At 61.2% G+C, this 21,277-nt stretch overlaps 2 protein-coding genes and 1 long non-coding RNA gene across 7 annotated transcripts in view; 1 reads left to right on the forward strand and 2 right to left on the reverse strand.

Moving 5' to 3' along the window:
• TBC1D16 (TBC1 domain family member 16) overlaps window positions 1-21,277 on the reverse strand; it is a 74,019-nt gene that overhangs the window by 33,181 nt on the left and 19,561 nt on the right. The window lies entirely within an intron of this gene.
• Window positions 1-21,277, reverse strand: part of SGSH (N-sulfoglucosamine sulfohydrolase) — a 169,485-nt gene that overhangs the window by 19,185 nt on the left and 129,023 nt on the right. The window lies entirely within an intron of this gene.
• Window positions 598-21,277, forward strand: part of LOC309850933 — a 1,194,231-nt gene continuing 1,173,551 nt past the window's right edge. Inside the window, exons 1-2 of the long non-coding RNA XR_014304538.1 lie at window positions 598-1,568; window positions 2,522-4,582. This is a non-coding gene — a long non-coding RNA (uncharacterized lncRNA). The remainder of the gene's footprint in view (window positions 1,569-2,521; window positions 4,583-21,277) is intronic.

Below are 21,277 nucleotides of genomic sequence, written 5' to 3' on the forward strand. Positions count from 1 at the left end.
ACAGTCGGTGTCACCTCCCCAACGGCCAGCCAGGGCACGAGGCCTGGGTGACCGGCCCCTTGCACCGCCCGTGGGAGCCTGACAAGCTTTCCGGAGACCTCGCGGCCCCAGAGCACCCCAGGGACCCGTCCCCCTGGGCTAAGAGAGTCGTTTCTGATGTGATTGCAGATTTTCAGAGCGGAGGCCGGGCGGTCTGCGGCTCTGGTCTCTAGAACTTGCCGTGGCCAATCTGGCTCTCCCGCCTAGAGGGACAGGGGAGCCGCAGGCCGAGGGACGACAGGCCGAGCGGGGCATAAATCACAGGTCAGGCGCTGCTCCGAGCCAGGAGGGCAGCGTCTCAGCCTGGCGACTACCTCCGTCTCTCTGTCCCTGACATCACGTGAGCGTGCAGGGCTAATTATGAAAGGCGTAAATCACAGGGAGGAAGGGAACTGGCCCATTATTCAGGTTTATTACCAACACAATTTAGGAAAAGATAACCAGGCCAGGCCTTGCTTCTTCTCTGCCACCAGCCCGGGGGGGAGCGGGGCTGGGCTGGCCAGGCCGCACGGTGGACGGCACAGAACACGCCAGTCCTCTGGCTGCTGTTTCTGTTTGCATTTGTGCCTGAGTTCAATAGAAAGACGCCATCCGATTTCTAAGCAGAATTAAGAAAAATGCCATTTAAACGGCCCGGCGGCTTTCACGAGTTCCTGATTTCCCCGTGTCTGATGCATTAGGCTGTCACACAGGTAGACTCGGGGTGTGCGCGGGACAGCGCGCGGGGCCGTCCCCACTTAACGTCGTTATGCGGTATTACTCACGACGGGCTGGAGACACGGACGGCAGCCATCGTGTCTTGTTCTCTTTCCCTTAAGGCATTTGCAGATACGCTTGGAGGCTAAGGGACGCTGGGTACATCTAATAAATAAGGCAGAATAATTAATAGCCCCGGCAGTCTGGAGACCACGCCCGGCTGCTCCCAAACCAGGCATTTGAGGACCTGGTGCTCCGCTTCATTCCTGGCCGACTCCATCCTCGAAGCAGACTTGACCGAGACAGGAAGAGGAAGCAGATCTCTCTGACCCCCAAAAGAACAAAAAGCAGAGATACACATTTTTCCCCCCTCCCGGATTTTACAGGAATTAGCACAGGAGAGCAAATGAGAGCGTTCCAGAGCCAAGTGCGCACGTGAGCTGTGTGCCCTCAGCCCGCTCGTGGTCACACCTGGGAAGCTGTGCATGCCCGAGGAAAAGAAGGAGGGACACAGTTCTGGCAAGAGCCCGACCCTGGCAGAGGCCAGGCTCCGGGGCCACGCTGGCAAGACCCCTGGGCTGGCAGAAAAAGGCAGTGGATGTGCACCTGTGGCGGGACCCAGCTCCCAGCCTTGGGGGATGGGGTGGGCACCCGCAGGCCCAGCCCAGCTAACCTGCCAGCCTTGGGACCCCTTCAGGACAAAGCTGGGACCCCAAGCCAACACCAACAATGTGATGCTGGGGGAGGCCGGAGAGGCCGGAGCAGCACCACGTGTCCGGGGGCGGCAGGAAGCGCGGCTCCTTACCCCGCAGGTTCTGCAGTGCAATAAACAGGTACTACATTGGCCTCGTGTCATTTTTCTGCAAAAATGTCTGGAATTCGGGGGGGGGGGGTGCCTGGGGGGCTCAGTCAGTTATCTGTCCGATTCCTGATTCCAGTTCAGGTCATGAGCTCACGGTGATGGGATCGAGCCTCCCGTCCAGCTCTGTGTCCAGTGCCCAGCCTGCTTATGACCCACTTCCAGCTCTGTGTCCAGTGCCCAGCCTGCTTATGATCCTCTCTCCCTCTCTGTCCTGCTTGCTCTCGCTCTCTCAGACAAATAAATAAAACCTTTCAAAAAATGCCTGGCATGGGTCACCAGCCCTAGAAAGCCCCGCTTCCAATCTGCTGGGCCCCAGATCACACAGGTCTTACGTCTTAGCAGGAGCAGGAAGGAAGGGGCCCCCGGTGTCCTTTGTACACCTGTTCTGGGAACTTCTCCCACGCACCAGGAAGCCCGCCCCAGACTCAGAAGCAGCAGAGGAAGAGCCCAGACGAAGTAACGGCTGACCAAGTCGCCAAGTAACAAGGAGCAGACTGTGGGTGGGGTCGTCCTTGACGCACCCTTGACGCCGTGCATGGGCGCTCCGGGAACCACAGCCTGGGGCTGACGAGGTCAACAAGTGATTCACTGTGGGTCCTGTACTACACCAAACGCAGGAAACCCTCAGGCGTGCCTGACCCCGTGGTCCCCTGGTCTCCCGGGCCTAGACCCTCTAGCTCCAGGCCAGGGCGCCACCGGCGGCAGGCGTGTGGTTTCTAGGGACCCCGGTGGTGCCCCGCCACACCCCAGCCCCCGGCTCTGCAGAAACCGAGGCCTCACCACCCAGGCTGGTGGTTTCCCGACATTTTCGGTGATGTTCCTCTAGGCGATTTAAAAATGGAATGAATACTAATAATAATTTGACTAAATTTAGGTGTTCCCCTTAGGCATCTGATTAAATTTCATGAACTCCTTTTTTTTCAGGCTTTCAGCCCAAATTCATCTTCTCTCTGGGCTTCACGGGCAAGGACTCCTTGACCACCCTATGTGTCAGCGAGCTCCGCCTGGCGGGCTGGAACACCTTTCCCAAAGTGGCAAGACCCGCGGAGGAGGTTTATGGGGGATGGGTCGGGGCGTCTGGAGGCCAGCTTGTCCAGAGAAGGAGCCCGGGGTCACAGAAGTGCCTCAAAGACCACGAGGCCAACCAACTCGCTTTCCTACATGGGCACCGAGGCCCCGGGCACGAAGGGACCCACTGAGAAACAACCAGCGAGGGAGGAAGAGCGGAGCTTGAGGCCGGAACATTCCGGATGCGGAGCTCGGGCTCGGTGCCACTCCCTGCGTCTCCTTCCCACATCCGAGGTTGGTGTAAACCACGTCCGGGAGCCCCTGCGGCAGAGACCGCCGCCCGGGCTGCGGGGCCAAAACACGCCGTGCCCCACACGCAGAACGGTGCCCCGGGGACGCGACCGCACCCCACCGGAACCAGCAAGTCACGGTAACCACCAATAAAATCACTGCCTCCTTCGGTAGGGCTGCTGTTTACCGTCACGGAAATCCCGGCCCCGAGGTGGACGCCGCAAACCTGAACTTTGCACCCAGCCCCTCGCCGCGGCTGACGTCGGCACCAATCTTGTCTTTGATTCCTCCCGCCCTCCCGACGACGCCCCCCACTCCTCACCGGTTTCTCATCCCCTGGGCCCGGTTCCTGGCCCCGAGCCACTGTTTGGCTGGGCTGAGGTGTTTAAGGCAAACCGGCATCGGGACATTGGCCGACAGAGTATTCTTAGAGCGAAATGTCTATTCACGGACCCGGGGAGCTTGGAAAGGCCGGTCGTGGGGGCAGGGGGCACCCTCCGCCCGCCGGCCGCAGCGCCCCGCGCCCTCCGAGGTCGGGCGGAGGGTGGGAGGGGTAGAGACGCGGGACGCCATGCGCGCAGACCCCAGACGGTCTCCTGCTGCCTCCTGAAAACTCTTCCAAAAGGGTCCGCGAGGAGGTCTGGGGGTCCTCCACGCAAGGGCTAAGCGCATTGGCTCTGTGACGTGCTCTTCCATAAAAACCACAGAGACCCCAGGAGAAACTGGGCCAATGTCCTTTCAGAGAAGAAACGACGCGCAGAAACCCACAGAAACCCACTCGAAGGCGTCCGTCACCCAGGAACGCCAGTGAACGCGGCTTTTAGCGCCTTCACCGGCGCTGGAGCTATTTCCAAACAGGGGGAAAGCGATGCTGGGAGGTCGGCCGTCAAGCGGGGTCTCCTCCTGCCCGAGGCACAGTGACCCGGCAGATCCCGAATCCTCTCCGAGAATCCTTTCATGCCAAGAGGAATGTGCTTGCTACAAACTCAGACACTCAGACGCGCGTAGAGCAAAATCATGAGGTTTCCCGTTCCCTCGCCAGCCCCAGCCCAGAGCCAATCCTGCGCCTGCACGGAAAGCCAGTGGGGCGGGGGGCACTCCGGGGCACACGCGCGGCACACGGACACGCTGGAGCAAACAGGGTCACGCAGTCGGCATCGTGTTCAGCCGGACGTTTTCCGTCACTCTGCAGGAGGCCTTTGTCCCCTCTGCACCCACCCCCTGCGCCCACCACACCTCTTCCTGAGGACGGCTCCTGGCGCCGCGTATGCAGACAGCCTCTATAGACAAAGACTTGGGACGTCTTCCTCTTTTTTTTTTTTTTCTGGTAAGATAAATAATACCACAGGGCCTTTCAGGGCACACGCCTGTGTGCACACACGTGTCTGCATTCAACCTTGTGCGTACACACAAGGAAACACGGAGGCTGTGTGCACGTGTGCGTGGCACACACACCTGTTGGTTTGTCCCCCACCAAGGCTCAGGCCTGTGAAGTAGCAGCGGGCAAGGTGTCCCACGTCCCGAGAGCTGAAAGGGCTCCCCTCCGAGTCTGTTCCCGGGAGCCGCTGGCACGCGGAGTCCGGACGCGTTTCTCGCAGGACCCCGGAGCGCCAGAGACAAGGGAACGTCCGTAGAGGCGTTCGGTGGAGGGAAGTGTCGCACATCTACCCGTTAAAAATTACTGCCGTTAAGGAGACGCGGAGCCGGGAGTTGGTGGAAACGGCAGGACAGAGCCCGTGCCGTCCTGGGGCGGGAGCACGGCGGGCCCACCGCGGGGGAAGACCGCGGGCGCATCGCATGGTGTGAGGCCGCGTGTGCCCCCCCAGGGGTCTGCTCCCCACGCCGCGGACGGACGCGGAACTGCCAGGACAGCGCTGTTCCTGGAGAAAAACCCCAAAGACAAACCAGACGGGGACGGGCATGTGGGCGACCAGAGACAGGCGAAGCCTGGAGGCCGGCACTGCCATCCACACAGGCGACCGCAGGCATGACCGAGACGCAGAGCTGGGTCACACGGGACTGCAGAGGACGGCGGCTTTTTGTAACGCTCAAAACCAGACCCACGGCAGGGGATGCTGTCGGCAGCGGCGCACCTACGTGGACAGCCCCCCGCGGAGGAGCAAGGAGACCACGCACTCCGCGTCCCAAGGCGGTTCCTTCCAGACACCGCGGGAGACCCCGGGGGCTCCGGTCCACGCGGCTGCGGGAAGACGGGGCTCATTCTACAATGCTGCACCTTCACACATGTCCCAAGTGCTTTTTGCACATATCACATATAACAGGATTTTAAATTATTTTTCTTAAGCCAAGAAACCAGATTTTCCAAATAGCATGTGCGTGACTCTACGAGGTAAGGCAGGCGTCGCACACACACGGACAAGAAATAAAGGCAGGAGGAAACACACCAGTGTCACCGAGGGCCACCGCGCTGGGCGGCCGGTCCTAGGCAAGCTCTCCCCCCTCTTCCGAAATCACTTTGGCAAGCACGTGTGACTTTTATAATTACGAAAGAAAGAAAACAAAATCCCTCCAAATCCCGAAAAACATCAAGGGCAAAGAAACCCAAACAAACAAACGGAAAACCCAAACAAAGTAAAAACCTACCCTCTGCACACAAAAAACTGACCTTGAGCATCAACCCGTAGGTTCAACAGCGAAATAAAGCGTGAAGGTCAAAGGACCAGCCCCAAGCCAGTACTTGGGCCGTACGGAAAACGGGCTGTCCGGATGCCCCCGCCTCACCTTTCTGGGCCCCCCGCTCCCACTCAGCCCGCCCGCCAAGCCATTCTCTGCCTTCAGACACCGGTACCCACACCGGCCCCCTGGCCCCTCAGGACGTGGACAAGGTCCAGGCGTACTACTGTCCACTTCCCGGGGCTGCCGGAACAGATCACCGCCAACTCGATGCCCTTAAGACAACGGGAGTGTACTCTCGCGGCCCTGCAGGCCAGCACCCGGAAAACGAGGGGTCCAGAGGCCCGTGCTCCCTCCGAAGGCAGGAAGGAAGAATCCTGCCTTGCCTCTCCCGGCGTCTTGGGGCTGTGGCCACCTCCGCGTCCTCGGCTTGTCGCACCTCCCTCCCGCCCGCTGCCTCCGTCCTCACAAGACCTGCTCCCCGGGGTCTGTCTGTGGCCTCTTCTGTCTCTTACAAAGACACTCCCCCCCCCGGTGCCCACCCTCACCCCACATGGACTCAACTCGACCCTTACGTGGGCAAAGACCCTCTGAGTAAGGTCGCATCCGAGGTTTTGGGTGGACATGAATTTGGGGAGAACGCTACTCAACCCACTAGAGACGCAGTCCCCAGCAAGCGGAGACACATTCAAGCCTTGGCTGCTACAGGGAGGCAGAGCCGTGTGCAGGCGGGGAGGGGCGGGGTGGTGCGGGGGAGCCATGCCGAGGCCGGGTGGGCTGCTCAGAGGACAGTCCCTGCCCGTCCTGTCTCACAGGGGCCCGTGCTTGGGGGCACGCCCAGTCCTTCTCGTAGGCCATGCTTGCTCCCCCGCTCTGCCCGCCCCGGGCAGCGCCGGTTCCAGCCCTGCGGCCCTGGTGCCGTGTGGGCCCCGGGGAGGGGCGATGCCAGCCGGCCGGGACTGCCCTCGCCCTGCGGCGGCCGCTCTCCGGTGAGACCTCCTCCATTTGCTCTCCGACGCGCATTTCCCATCGTAAACTGTGCTAAATGCTATTTAGTAGCTAATTAACTTTCTGTGTGAAGACCTCTCTAATTGCACACTCCCCCCTCCGCCCGGGTCCTCGGGGGACGCGGGGCTGTCCTGGACATTTGTTCTGCCGGCTCTCACCTCCCAGGCACAACCTCCAGCCCGACAGCGGACTGCCAATCACGGCCGCAGAGGTCAAGGGGGACCAAATTAGGAGCCTCTGTTACCGCCAGACTTGCCTGGCGAAGCTTGATTTAAATAGAAAGCAAAAAGGTTATGGAAAATAATTTTTCCCACTGCAACTCTCTGCCAGGCAGCAGACGGGGCGCCGTGCTCTGCTCCCTGCAGCGGCTGATTTCTCCCGTGAAATGTTCTGACTGGAGTCTGTTTCTATTTTGACTGCGCTGGCGTCTGCCATCCATCAAACGGAGAGATAATCAGAAAATAAAAGTGTTTGATTAACACTCGTAGAAATTGCGGCAGCGCCGCTTACCTCACGGCCCCGAGGCATCTGCCCACAGGGGGTCAAACGCCACTGCCCATCTTAGTCCCTGGCCTCAGACCTGGTCTTTCTAGGACGTGCCGGGCGCAGGGTCTCCATTGCCCATCTATCCTCGGTTCCTAAACCAGGCCGTCCTCCAGGAGAGAAGTCCGACCCACATGGAAGCTTCTGGTGGGCACCAACATGGCTTCAAATCAGGGCTCAAGAGCAGACATCTCCGGCGTCTGCGGGGCTCCGTGGGTTAAAGCCTCTGCCTTCGGCTCAGGTCATGATCCCGGGGTCCTGGGATCCAGCCCCACATCGGGCTCTCTGCTCAGCGGGGAGCCTGCTTCCCCCCACCACCCCCGCCCCCCGCCAGCCTCTCTGCCTGCTTGTGATCTCTGTCTGTCAAATAAATAAATAAAAACTTAAAAAACAAAAAAAAGCAAACATCTCAGTCCTGCATCTCCCCATCACCCTGGTGGTGGCCCAGCCCCCAGGACAGGTTCGGGAGCCCCCACTTGCAGGGTTTCCTTGTGGAGTCTCCCTACCCCAAGACCTCCACGGGCAGAGACAGAACAGAAGGGGACATGGGCTTCCCCTGACAAAGGCATGTCCCATCCCGGAAGGCAAAGCTTAGGAGGATGAACGGGGGTGGGGGGCAGGCTGTCACCCCAGGATGCCCGAGACGCCCCATCCTTTGCCTCTCATTGAAGGGCAGGGCCACCCCCGGGACTGGATGGATTTAATCTTGGAAACCAAAACCCCAGCAGGGGTTTCCCTCCAGGAGCAGAGGCTCAGCCATCCTGACCCTGCAGGGGTGTCGTTGAGCCCTGTGTCCTGCGAGTTTCATAGGACATGTCACCGCCGGTGGAGTGAGAAGCCTGCAGCCAGACTGGTGTCCGAGGCTCTCCCCTGGGCAGGCAGGGCAGCGCGGGGACGGGGCGGCGGCGGGGGGCGCTGGGGATGCCATGGCGGCATCGGTCCCGACCCAGAGGACAATCTGGAGTAGCGGTCAGCGGCACGTTCTCGCCCTGTGGTCTCTGCTGTCCCCCAGCGCCCTTGGAACAAAGCCCCCCATGATATATTCTGTTTCTGCAGAAGGTTCTGGATGTGAGCAGGGCCCGGGCATCTCTCATGCGGGCAACAGAAGGACAGGACCAGGTCCACCATGGGGATGTGGCCAGTGTCGTCGCCCAAGGCAGAACCTGGCCTCCAGCCCGGACATCCTCCCAGGCCAGGACCCCAGCCCCAACCGGCACCGGGCATTATCCCAGAACATCGGTGTGGGTGCCCATGAGCAACAAACTCTTCTTTAAGGAGTTTATTTTTAAAAGAGAATAAAAAGGAGCCGGAACGTGCCTGGAGATTGAGGACCAGCCCCGCGCCTCCGGCCCCTGGAGGGCATCCCTGGGAAGCGCGCTTCCCTTCCAGCGCCGGGACCGCGGCCTCACCGCCGGGGAGCCCACTGAGGTCCCATAGGAGAGACGCAGGGGAGCATCTTAAACTTGGGAAAACTAGTCCAGCCATTCTGAAAGTGATTTAAAACAAAAAAACAAAGCAAAACAAACAAAAACAAAGAAAAAACTAAAGAGGAGAGAACAAGAGGATGTTGAATATTTTTTTAAACCTCAGACGATGTATGTTCAAGCTTTCTCCCTGAAACGCCGCGTTTGCGTGTATGTGCGTCTGTGCACACACATGTGCCCATGTACGTAACGTGTGCCGCAGGAGTATGCATACGTGTGCACACGTGTGCGTGGACGTGTCATGTGCTTGTGTGTGCCTACGCATGTGTGTGTGCCTCTGTGCATCGGAACACGCGCACGTGTGCTCTTTGTGCCTCGTGCGTCTGTGGGCGCCTGCACGTGCGCTGTGCCGTGGGTACATGCTCGTGTACATGTGCAGAGGTGTGGGTTTTAAGCCGGTATTTCCTGTTCCTGCCCAGGCCCATGCCGACCTTCAGTAACAAAAGGACCAGAACTTGCCCTGGGGATCGCACCCCAGGCACAAGGATTAGGAAAGAGGGGAAGGTATCACACCCGCGCAGAAATCGTCCCATTTATTTACTTTGAGGATTTTCCCCGAATCTGCCAGGGAGATGCTATCCTGGCCACCAGCCCTGGGCTCCCCAGCAAGCGGGCATTTGCCCCGTCTTGTATGGTCTTTCCAAAGTCCTCAAACAAAGCCGCCCTGGCCGGAGAGGTCACACGAGCTGATGGACCCGTCTCCAGGCTGCAGCCACGGCTGTGGCCAATTTGCCCAAACTGGACATAGTGTCCCTTTGTCCAGTGCAGATGCGTTGAACCCAAACCCGCAGTCAGCTCCAGCAGGCATGTTCCCAAGGGGCGTGGTGGGCACGACTGGGAAGGGGAATCCTGGCCACGGAGCTGCCCAAAGGTCAGACAAGGCTCGGGGGCGCCCTGCTCCACCAGCCGGGGCTTCTCCTGGTGAATCGAAATCCCATGCCACGAACCAATCCCAGCACAGAGGGAACAAAACCCGAATCATTAACTTCAGGGAGAAGAGTATTTTTCTGGAAGGTTCTATGCATGGGATATTGGTCCCTTGATTGGCAATGAGCGGCAAAGCAAAACTCAGTGGCCCCCTGCTTGTTTTGTTGGTTAAAGCCTCAAAAAACCAAAGCCCAAATTCTGCCCAGTACGGTGGAGCCTGTCCTAGCCAGTTCTGCTGAGAGCCCTGGGCTTGGCCCTGACTCCCCGGTCCCCGTCAGGCCGGCTGTTGCTGCCGCAGCCCAACCCCCGCTGCCCTCTCGTGCCAGGCTCTTTCTGGGGACCCAGACCCCTCAGTCCTGCCAAGGAGAAGCCTTTCAATCAGGAAAGAAAGAAAATATTTCCCCAAAGGATGTTCTTAAATTGAAAAAAAAAAAAAAAAAAAAGGCACGGAGGGGTCAGTGGGACGTCTCTCTACTGTCCATCATACAAAGTCGAACTTGGTGTTTTGAAAGGCCAAGGCGCACTGACCCGGCAATCTCACTCGCTGACGGGATTCCAGGGGGCCCTGAGGGCACCCAGATGTGGGGGGCGACTTAAGACCCTGACCAGCAGCACTGTCTTCCCTTGGTGGAAAAGCCCCGAAGCCAGGAACAAATTTTGCCCATTACAGAACCGGAGAGGTGGCCTGAGCTGAGTCCCTGCCGGGGACAGGCCACCGCATACGGGTCATCACCTGGGAGGTGGTTAAAATGCCCAAAGCCTCCTTAACTGGTTCCCTACCGGTCTAGGGAGCAGGGGTGTGGGACCCTGCCTACCCTGTCCTCTCTAGAAATGTGGCCTTGAGCAAGCCACCTTTCTGTTCCGAGCCTGGGTGACAGAGAGCCCCCCAGTGAAGCGTGGTGTTGGTTGAGCTCAAGGGTGAAAAGACACGGGCTTTTGTGCCCGCCATAAAGTCCTAATAAGGGCTCATGTCTTTGCCCTCCCCAAACGCTCCGAGGCTAAGGGCCTTTGCTGAGTTCAGAACTGTTCAAAGGCCCCGTGGTCCCCTGTGAGCGAGTCTGAGCAGGCTCAGTCCACAGGAGAGACGAGAGGTGCTGAGTCACCACGGGGTCGGGCTCCCAGCCAGGCCGGCCCCTGAGCCAGGCGTGGGCCCCAGGGACGGCCTGAGGTCCTCCCTAGGGGCCCCTGAGAGGTCAGGGACGCTGGCCTTTTCAGGGCAAGTTATGATAGAACTTGAACACCTGCCAGACCCAGAGGTTGCACCGCGTGGCGGCCGTTTCTGGACCCTCCTACGGTCCTGGGGAGGGGGGTGGTCATGTTAGGGAGCCGGCCCCAGGCCTGCGGATACCTCCCTTCTGCCATGGGGCCCCAGAAGGGCCTGCTCAGTTCCCCAGGGTCCAGGAGACCGGGGGAGAATCTATCTTTCAAAGTTCTGGAAAACAGGAAGGCGCTATCGATCCCCTAAACTAATCCTGACGAGGCTCTGGCTTCCTCCTGGTCTTCCTGCCCGGCGGAGAGAGTCTTCCGGAAGAACTAGCTTCCTGGGCCCGGTTTTACTCTGAGCCGCTTTGATGAGGACCGAACAAGCCGTGTTGAGAGCTGGCGGCTGTCTCCCAGGGTGGGCCCCGCCAGCCAGAGGCGTCCTGGGGTTGAGGGAGCCTGGGCTACCATCAGCCCTCTGGCGAGGGCACCCCAATGGCCGTGCCAGGCTCTCCTTCCAGACGGAGCCACACCAGAGCCCACGGCCAGCAGCCTGCGACCTCCCTGAGCCTGAAGCCCAAGGCGACAACCCACGCAAGCTTACAGGATCTCGTCGCAAACCCTGGTTCCCAAAAGGCTGGAGAGACGGGCACCCGTGTGGCTTCTCGCCGTCCCAGTGGCCCTGCTGTCCCTTCTATTGCGGCCAAATACAACATAAAATTTACCATTTTAGTCATTTTTAAGTGCACCGGTCAGTAGCATTAAGCACCTTCTCCCTGCTGTGCACCCATCACCACCAGAACGCTGTGGTCTCAAACTGAAACTCTGTCCCCATCCAACACTAACTTCCCCTTCCCATCCCCAGCCCCTGGCAACCTTGGCTTCAACCCTCTGTCTCTACAAAGGACGACTCCAGGGGGTCAGTGGAACCCTCCGGTATCTGCCCTTTTGCGAGCGGCTGACCTCTCTGAGCGCGGTGTCCTCTGGGTCCGTCCACGGGGCAGGTGGCCGGATGTCCTTCCTTCCTATGGCTGACCAGCACCCCACCAGGTGGACGGACCACATGAGTTCATCCACCATCCACGGATGGACCTCGGGTGGCTCCCACCTTCCGGTGACCGTGAGGACGCTGCTGCGAACGTGGGTGCACGTACCCATTCGAGCCCCTCCTTTCAATTCTTTGAGGGCACCTCACTCCTGGGTCCAACAGCAGCCGGTGCCTCTGCTCTGCGGCCAAGGCCAAGCCCTTCTAGAGCCTGTCTGGTCTCTGGGGAGGCCATGGTTGGCGTGATGTGGGCTGGGGAGCGGTCATGTCGGCGACTCTGCCAACAGCACCCGGAGGAGCCAAGGTCAGTGAGGAGAAGGGAGCAGACAGAGGCCGCGGGGAAGGGCAGAACGGGGTCCCAGGGTGGAGGCCGCGGGGCCTGGGTCTGAGCTTGCGTCCGCACCCCAGTTCCCTCCCCAACAGCGCGCAGCCCCCTGTGTGACTGGCCGAGCTGGCAGGCGCTGGCCGGTCCCCAGGCACCGAGGAGGGGCTCAGCAAACCGGCAGAGGGGGACAGAGGGGCCGTAACAAGGAGGGGAGAGGGGTCCCCCGTGAGGAGGTCCCAGGGCCATCAGCGGAGGACGGGGCGGGGCGGGGCGTGGGGGAGGGGCCGGCCAGGCGGAGGCGGCCCGCGGGCAGGGGACACCGGCTGATCTGGAGGAAGCCTGCCATCTGCTGGACACACGGAGCGCCACCTCCGGGGAAATGGAGTTTCGGGGGCGGCGGCGCCAGCCAGGTCCTCCCTGGGGTGGGGGGGGGAGTCACGCGGCCCTGAGGTCCCCCACAGACCGGATCCCGCGGCCAGGACCGGGCACCCAGGCGGCCTGCTCTGCAGACAACCGGGCCAGTGGCCCTGGGTGCCCACAGCCTCGCCTGTCCCCCGCCAGCCGGGGCTGCCCGGGAAGCGCGCTCCTCACACGCCTGCCCGGGCCCCCCAAGGCGGGCTCTCTGCAGGCCCCCTAGAGCCGGGGGCACACAACGCGCCCTTTCACTCGCCTCCCTGGGGTGCTGGGCTGGCCCCTGGCCCTGCATGTCACGGCTAGCGGCTTGGAAGCTCAGGGAACTGTCACTTGCAACTACCATCAGGGAAACTTCTCAGACGTGACACCCACCTTTGTCCTGGGCTCCCACCCGTGGGGGACAGGCTGGGAGCCTCTGTCTGTCCACACGCTCCCATAAGGGGGGGCCACGACCCCAATCAAATGGTGGCCCCCGGATCACCAGCACGGGGAGTGTGGGGGCGTGCAGGGAGCCCGCTGTCACTCGATACCCTTCCTGGCAGCCCGGCAGCCCGCCAGGCTCGGAGAGAGGCCGTAGCCACCAAAAATAATCCTTCCAGTGTTTAAATATTTACAGAAGCAAGACAGACCCTGGTGCGTCTGCCGTCCACAGAGCCTGCACTAGCCACCAGCCCCGGGGCTCCTGGGAGAGGCCACAGCGCCCGCCTGCCCCCTCCGCTGGGTCCGGGGTCTGTCTTACCCCACGTCCCTCATGTGTACAGGTCTCCTGCCAGAAGACAGCCACCCTCCCCTCCCCCTTCCAGAACATTCCCCCTTCCAGCTTCTTACTCCCATGTTCCCCGACCCTGGCAGGCACCTCCTTCCTAAGCCCCTTCTGGCTCCAAAAACCCTCAGAGACCCACAGGACAGGCCCCTCTTCCCGAAAGGTCCGCACCTTCTTGGAGGCCACCGAGCAAAATGGAAGAGCAGAGGTTGTGCCTCTAACCCTGAGCCAGTCCGAGGCCCCCTCCCGGGACCTAAGGCTGAGATGCGGGGGGAGCTCCTGGCTACCGAGGACCCCAGGAGCACGGAGGGGCCACAGCCCATGCCAGCCTTGTGGTCGCACCGGTCACTGTGCTCACCGTGTGGAGGAGAAAGGGGGGCCGTGAGGGCAGGGACTTGCCAGGGCATGTGGCCGGACAGAGCCGTGATGGGACCTGGGGCTCGGGTCCAGGACCACTGCATTCGGGGACCGATCTGCGTCACCGCCTGCGCGAAGGAAGGGCAGGGACTTGTCCTGGGCCACCTGCTCGCCTCGGAGTCCAGGCCTCCACCCTCAAAGGCCAGATCATCAGGAAAACCATACCTTCGGGTTCCCCGAAGCGGGACGCGTGTTCTGGACAGAGGTGGGGGCTCTGCCAGGAGGGCTTTGTCCCCCTGCGCATCACAGGCGTTTGAGGAACACTGGCTGAAGCGAACAGAAAACCCAAGCAAGAATGTCCTTCTGGATCACTCTGCTGGGCACGGATGCTGACGCAAACAGCACGGGTACGAGGACGTTTCAGTCAAAAGACAAAGGTCGGGGGCACCTGGGAGGCTCTCGGTGAAGCCTCCGACTCCTGATTTCAGATCGGGTCATGGTCTCAGGGTGGTGAGACCGAGCCCCATGGCAGGCTCCGTGGTCAGCGGGGAGCCTGCCTGGGACTCTCTCTTCCTCTCCCTCTGCCCCTCCCCCTGCGCGCACTCTCTCTCTCAAATAAGCAAATAACCCCCCCCCAAAAAAAGACAAAGGTCATTTGCCACTACTCCTCTTTTAGGGAGAATGTCATCGGTATTGGGTTACATTGCAACAGCCGACGTGGGTCCCCAGAGACAGAGCGTGAGCGCCCCGTCTCACCTGGGAGGCGCTGCCGCGTCGCTGCTCTGTGAGCTCCTGCCTCCGTCTCTCGGAAGCTGCTGCGGTCCCCTTGGAGCTCCTGCCCAGGGCTGCTGAGGCAACACCCAGGGAGCCCTGGGGACCCTGGCTTCCTGCTCCCGAAGGCGGCTTCATGCCATCAGAGAGAAGAGCTCCCCGGCGAGCATCCCTCCAGGCCCCGCGCAACAAATCATCCACGGTTGCATCGAGGACCCCCAGGGGGCTGTCATGGTTTGTGAGCAGAGCAGGAAGGCCAACGTGCCTCCTGCAGCGGGAGCCCACGTCCCCGGGGAGTGCCCCCTCTCCGGGAGGCTAAACGTCCTCCTTCTCGGTTCTGGAGGGACTGGCGCACTTCCCTCCTCCCCGTCCTGACAGCTTTCACAGAAAGAGGCCAGCTTTCTGAAGACCGACGGTCCTTTGCAGGGCAGACAGCAACAATATGATTTCCAGGGGACCCGCCGGGTGCGGTCACTTCCCTGGGTGACACCCTTCGCTGGGGACCTCCGAAATCCCTGCTCAGAGCCAGGGAGGGGTCAGATCCGCAGGACTTCCCTAGCACGGACAACAGAACACCGCCCAGCCCTCCTCCTAGAAGCTGCCCAGCCATCACAGACAAAGAGAGAGGGACGTCCAGGGGAAAGGGCTGCCCAGAAAAATCTAAACAAAACAGCCGGACGCAGACTGAGCCAGCCAACGCGGTGGCCCCGGGCCACACGTGGCCCCGAGCACGTGAAGGATGGTGAGTTTACCCTGAGATGAGCTCTACCGGTGAAGTGCTCGCGGGATTCCTGACTCGGTCCCCAGAGACATTACCAATAATGGGACGTTGATCACACGTTGCCATGGTAATATTTGGGGTATGCTGGATAACCGTTAAAATTACTCTTACGTGTCTCTTTTTCACTTTTAAAAAGGGTGGCTGTTAGACCCACACAAATACGCCCAAACGACGAACGGCACGGATGCAAAAGTAATTCGACGGTGGGATGGTCTTCTTGGCGGTGCCAAGCTGACACACGGGAGCCATGGGGCGTCTCGGATGGGCTGATGGTGACACAGAATGACATCACCGCACAGAGCTCTGCGGCACCCAGCCGCCGACGGGCTTCCTGGCTTGGAAGGCGTGCTATGGTCTCGGGCAGGGTGATGCCATTGGGGGAGGCTGGCTGAAGGGTTCGTGGGACCTCCCTGTGCATGGGGGTTTTTTTTGTGTTTTTTGTTTTTTTGGTTTTTTTTGCATTTCAAAATCTAGTGTTCAAAAACGAGACTATTAGAAAATTTTAAACCACGTATGGGGGCTCAACGTTACACGTCTGCTGCTCAGGGTTGGCGGAGACCAGAATCACCCGTTACGGCCTCCGCAGTCTGTCCCCGTACCCCCCAAGAGCTGAGAACTTGTTTTTGAAAGCAGATTTAATTTGTTAGGGCAGTTTTAGGTCTACAGAAAAACAGCAGAAGGTTCCTAGATATCCCCCAGCTGACACACACGCGTGCGCGCGCACGCAACGTCTCTGTCATTAACACCTTGCATTCGCACGGTACGCTGGTCGCAATCCATGAACCAGCAACAATTCCCCACCGCCAATAACCAAAGCCCACAGCTCCCACGGGTTGCTCCTGTCTCGTACACTCTGGGTTGGGCAGGGGTCCGAAGCCGCACATCTCTCACTACGATCACCCAGGGTAGCCTCTGCTACTCTCTAGCAATGACCAGAAACCTCTCATCTGGACCGACGGCCGTGCATTTGTCCATTCACCTCCTGGAGGACATCACGTTTGCTCCCAAGTGTTGGCGGCCATGGCAGAGGCGGCCACCCGCGTCCGCGCACAGGTTCTTGCACAAAGAACGGGTCTGAACATTTTTCGGTGTTGGAAGAAATCAAAAGGGAGGCGGTATTTCAGGACACATGAACACTCCATGAATTTCAGATTTCAGGTCCATAAATAAAGTTTTCTTGGAACGCGGCCACGCCCAGCGGGTACATACTCCCGGCTGCTGCTTCCTCCCCCAGGCCAGCCTCTCAGCCAGGAACTCACGCGCTCTGACCCCCAGCAAGGGACACAGGCTGTCAGCGCCTCTGTTCTCGCTCAAACGGGGCAGGGACGGCACCTGCCCTGGGCCTTGTTCCCACGATGAAAGGCACCAGCTCACCCTAATCTCGTGCTGGGTTGAACAGTGTCGCCTAACTTCGGGTCCACCTGTGACCTCGCAACATGACCTTCTTTGGAGACGGGGTCTTGACAGAGACTGTCGGCCATGGGCCTCAAGAGGAGGAGGCCCTGGGTTCAGAGTCGCCCCAACACACGCGACCCAAGTCCTCACACAGAGAGGTGTCCGGAGCCGTGGCAGAGAAGGCCACGTGAGCACACAGTCGGGGATGGAGGGACGCAGCCGTTAGAAATGCCTGTAGCCCCCAGAATGGGCAGAGGCAGAAAGGATCCTCCCCAGAGCCCTGGAGGGCGCTCGGCCTGCAGACACCCCAATCTCGGGCCTCCAGATTCCAGACGGAAAGTCTCCGTTTCTGCTGTTCTCAGCTGCCCGGGGTGTGGTCCTTCCTCGAAGCAGCCCCAAGACACCGCTACAAAGCACTTCCCGTTGGGCTGGCACGGGGTCAGGTGCCCCGCAGGCGTCCCTGTCCCGCGGACGGTGCTGGCAACGGTGACGGGTGACCCACCGATGGCCGAGTCTCCCCCACGTGCTCTCTGTTACCGCCTTACTCTCTCCCCACAATGGCCCCATTTCACAGATGAGGAAACCAAGGCACAGGGAGATGAAACACACTGCCGAGGTCACACCCTAGGGGTCATGGTGGGGCTCAGGTTCACACCTGGGTCTGACCACAGAGCTGGCCGGGCTCCCAGTCCCATGGGACCCAGGGGACCGAGCCTGACCGAGCCTGCCTGTCCCTTCCTTGCCCTGATGGCTCCCTGATTTGGACATCGGAGGACGGGGCACTGTCGAGGCTCAGCCTAGGCTCCCGGGCAGCCTCTCTAAGCTCCCGGAGCCAGCGGCAGCACCACCCCATCAGGGGCTCCCACGGCTGAGGGCAGACCGTGAAGGGCACGTCCTTGGTCCTGGACCCCCGCCAGGCTTCCTAGCCTGCCCGCCCGGAAGCACAGGCCCGTCCACGGGGTCCCCGCCTGCCGGCTGCCCTTCCCGAAGCCGCTTCCCTCAGACCCGGGTGTCGGCCACCGCAGACGGAGCAGCTGGTGACTGCCACCTTGACTGGAGGGGGGTGGCGTGCGGAGGGGAGGGGGGAGCCGGCACGGAGCCTGCCGAGTGCTACAGAAACATAAGACAAGATTAGTCTTAACGAAGCCCAGAACAGATTGCAGGGTGTCGGGAGATGGGATGTTTTAAAGAAATACATCTCAGCTCCCAGTTACAGAAGCACAAACAAACCCAAACAACAGATCTTTGGAAACTGCCAGCTTCGCGGCTGCCAGGCTGCTGCTGAGGGCCCAGGAGGGGTGAGGTGGGCGTTCCTGCAGCACCCGTAGGGGTGACGGGGCACCGGGCAGGCCCACGGCGGGGCGCAGAGGGAGCTCCCCAAAACCTCGAGGGAGGGACGCACCCCTCCACCTCCCCGCCACCCCACCCGCCGCCAGCTCCCGGCCGCCCCCCTCCTGTTTGTCCAGACACGCAGCTGGTCGGGCAGCCGGGCACCCTGTCTCCGGGGTGGTGGTGGCCGCCCCCACGCCCTCCCCGCCCCCGTCTGGTCCTGCTGCTGCTGGAGCCGCCTCCTGGGACGTCCCCCAGTGCAGACACACTGTCACCTCGCCTGGAGGCTCCCCCGTCCCCCCGACGCCCTGTGCTGCTCGGGGTCCATGCCCCTCTCGCCCCCTCCCCTGCAGGGGCCCCCAGCCGGCCGGAGGCTGCTATGCAGAAAAGGAACGGCCAGGCCATCTGAGAGCTGTGGTCTCACGCCACCTGCCACCCTCAGCAGGCTTCGGGGGACCGTGGGCGACACCCCCAGCTCGCCTTGGTGGCTCCCTGACACGACACCTCCAGGCATTCAGACCTGGACCACCGAGCCCGCCAGTTCCAGACCCTTCTGAGAGGCTGGGGTTCCCGACTCCGGTGTGTCCCCTGTGTGCACGGGCCAATTACAGCGACAAGGAAGACAGATATCAATAATTCAGCCTCTACAGCTGATCGCCCGGTGTCATGCAGCCTTTTCCTCCTAAAGGCAAAAAGCACTTAAGATACCATTTATTTCCGCCTCGTGTCCCGCGGTGCGGCCTCCTGGAGCCGGGCAAGGACGCCCCTTGTCGCCAGCTTCTGCCTGCGGCGTCAGGGCCCCTACCCTCCGGCTCCCGTGGAAATCCACCAAGGGGGGGGCACCTGGCCACTGGTTCTGTGACCCCTTTCCCTTCAACAGAGAATCGGAGGGCCCTCCCCACGGGGACCGTCTCATGGGGACCAGCACTGCCCAACACGGAAGCTTCTGGCCTCGTGAGGCTATCAAAATTTAAACTCGTTGAGGACCGACAAAACTAACTCCAGCTGCTCCGTCACCAGAGGCTCACTTCCAGCACTCCACAGCCACACGTGGCCAGGAACGACCGCCTGGACAGCGTCTGCCGCCACAGAAAGTTTGGAAGCACACGGCGCTGCTCGCACGGACCCGAAGACTCAGGGGCGGCAACAGCGCAGGCCGGGGATTTCACAGGGGGCAGGAACAGGGTGCCCGGGGGGCGGAAGCCTGCAGAGTGCAACACGGGGGGGGCGGGGAGGAGGGTCGTCCCCGGCCCACGGGCTGCCTGGGGCTTCAGCGGCACAGGGGAGAACATTCTAGACACGGGCAGCAAGGCTGGGGAACGGCGGAACAGTGGGCGGGCTGGTGACGGCTGGCAGCGGGCATGCGGAAGGGCAGGAGCAAAGACTGGGGGCGGGGGGTGTCCGAGCAGGGCTCCGAGGGCAGTAGGCGTCCGAGCAGGGCCCCGAGGGCAGGAGGCGTCCGAGCAGGGACCCCAGGGCAAGGGGGGTGTCCGAGCGGGGCCCCGAGGGCAGGGGGGCATCTAAGCGGGACCCCGAGGGGAGGGGGGCGTCCGACAGGACCCCACCTGGTATGCACCAGCCTGTGTCTCCCCAGCGCCTGTGCCCTGCTCGCCTAGACCCACATCTGAGCAGGCTGGTTCACGGCACCCAGGAAGCCACCACGAGAGGCCCCCAGCCCGTTCCATAACCCCACACGCCGCCCGTCACCTGGGATGGCCACTTGAGAGCAGGCACCAGAAAGGGCAAGAGGACCCCAGGAGACGGGAAACAGCAGCCTCTCCCGGGGCAGGGGCGCAGCTCTGGGAACCGGCCGGCAGGTCGCCAGCGTCAGTTGTCAGCACGACAGCTTTTTCACGGACAAGCGTGCAGTCCAGGCCGGGGGAAAGCAGTCTGACTCGGGCACTTCAGCCGGCTTTCTGGTTTTAAAAACTTGGTTTTTACCGTAAAATGAATACAACCACAGAATAACATTTTTGAAAATTGAGAAAAGGAAAACTTTAACTACAACGTGGTAACATCTCGGCACATTGTTCTCTAACCGGTGTTGACCAACGCGGCAGCCACACACGCCGTTTAAATTTAGATCCCGCAACATGACGGAGCGTGGAAGTCCTGTGCCGGCAGCCACACCGGCCACGTTTCCAGAGATCCCAGCTGCGCGGGAGGCCAGCGGCCACTACATCGCAGGCACAGAGCTGGAGTCTGTCCCGCGAGGCGGGAGGTTCTCCTGCGCCCCCCGACCCTTGCCCCGGACGGCCTCACCCACGCTCAGGGCCTTTCCACAGACTTTAACCAAAACATGCGTGGGATTTGCCCTGCTTTGCTGCTAAGAACCACGAACGTCCACGCTGACGGCTCAGCCTTCCTGAACACCGCGTGGCCTTCCTCCAGGAGGCACTGAGGTCTGAACGCTCGGGAGTCACAGACGCCTGAGGAAATCGGGTGCTGCCCCCTCCTCAGTGACCCCCGTGAGCACACACACAAAGCGGCCCAAGAGGCGGGGGGCCCACGGACCCCTGATAAGACTCCCTTGTCTCATAGGGTGAACTTCTTGCCTGTCGGACAGTAAGTCCCTCCCCTCCGCTCCGCTGTAAAAAGCTCCACGATGAACATCTTCTCGCCAATGTGTTTTACCTCCGTGATTCGGGCTCTTTCCCAGCACTCAGAGGACTTCTGGTTTCGGAGACAGCGGCCGCGTTCCGAGCTACATACGCATCTCTGATGCCCTTCCCGGGGCGGGGGCGCTCGGCAGGCCCCCAGGGGCCCGCACGGGGGTCCTGCTATGTTACACCCTCACCTACCGGCGCTTCAGACGGGGCTGGGCACCTCCCAGGACAGACAGTCGGTGGGCTGGTTGCTGCCCTTGCCCGACGGTCGCCCTCGCTGGCACGCCCATCCCACACCCTTGTTCCTGCTGCGGAGGGAGTCACAGAACCCCACCCTGCTCCGGGACTCGGACCTCAGCCGGGCAGCAGCGCTCCGTGGCCGCCCGCTCCCCAGTGGGCCTTGAGCGCTCACTCGGTCGAGGGTTTCAGGCCATCACTGTGCTGGGACTGGGGAGGGGGGTGGGATGTGGGTGCGGGTGGGGTGAGGCAGGTGTCTGGCCATCTGGGAACCGGGCCCTGCCCAGCTGTGCCCCACAGGTAGCACACGAACAGACACTGCCCTCACATCACGAAATGCTGGAGGGGCTCTCAGGTCAAGGGTGGGGTGGGGGGTCCTCGCCGCCCCTCCTAGCCTGCCTCTCCGCCTCCACATGTAGTTCTCCGGTTCCGCCACTAGAGGGATCCCGTGAGCCTGCACCCCTCCTGGGGACCCAGTGCCCAGTTACAGTGGGACCCTTGGCTCCAGGAGCCGCTATGGGCACATGCTAGTCCTCAAAGCCAAGCCCACTGCAGGGTGGCT

The sequence above is a fragment of the Mustela nivalis genome (genome assembly GCF_964662115.1).
Source record: "Mustela nivalis genome assembly, chromosome: 17".
In the NCBI taxonomy this organism is placed as follows: domain Eukaryota; kingdom Metazoa; phylum Chordata; class Mammalia; order Carnivora; family Mustelidae; genus Mustela; species Mustela nivalis.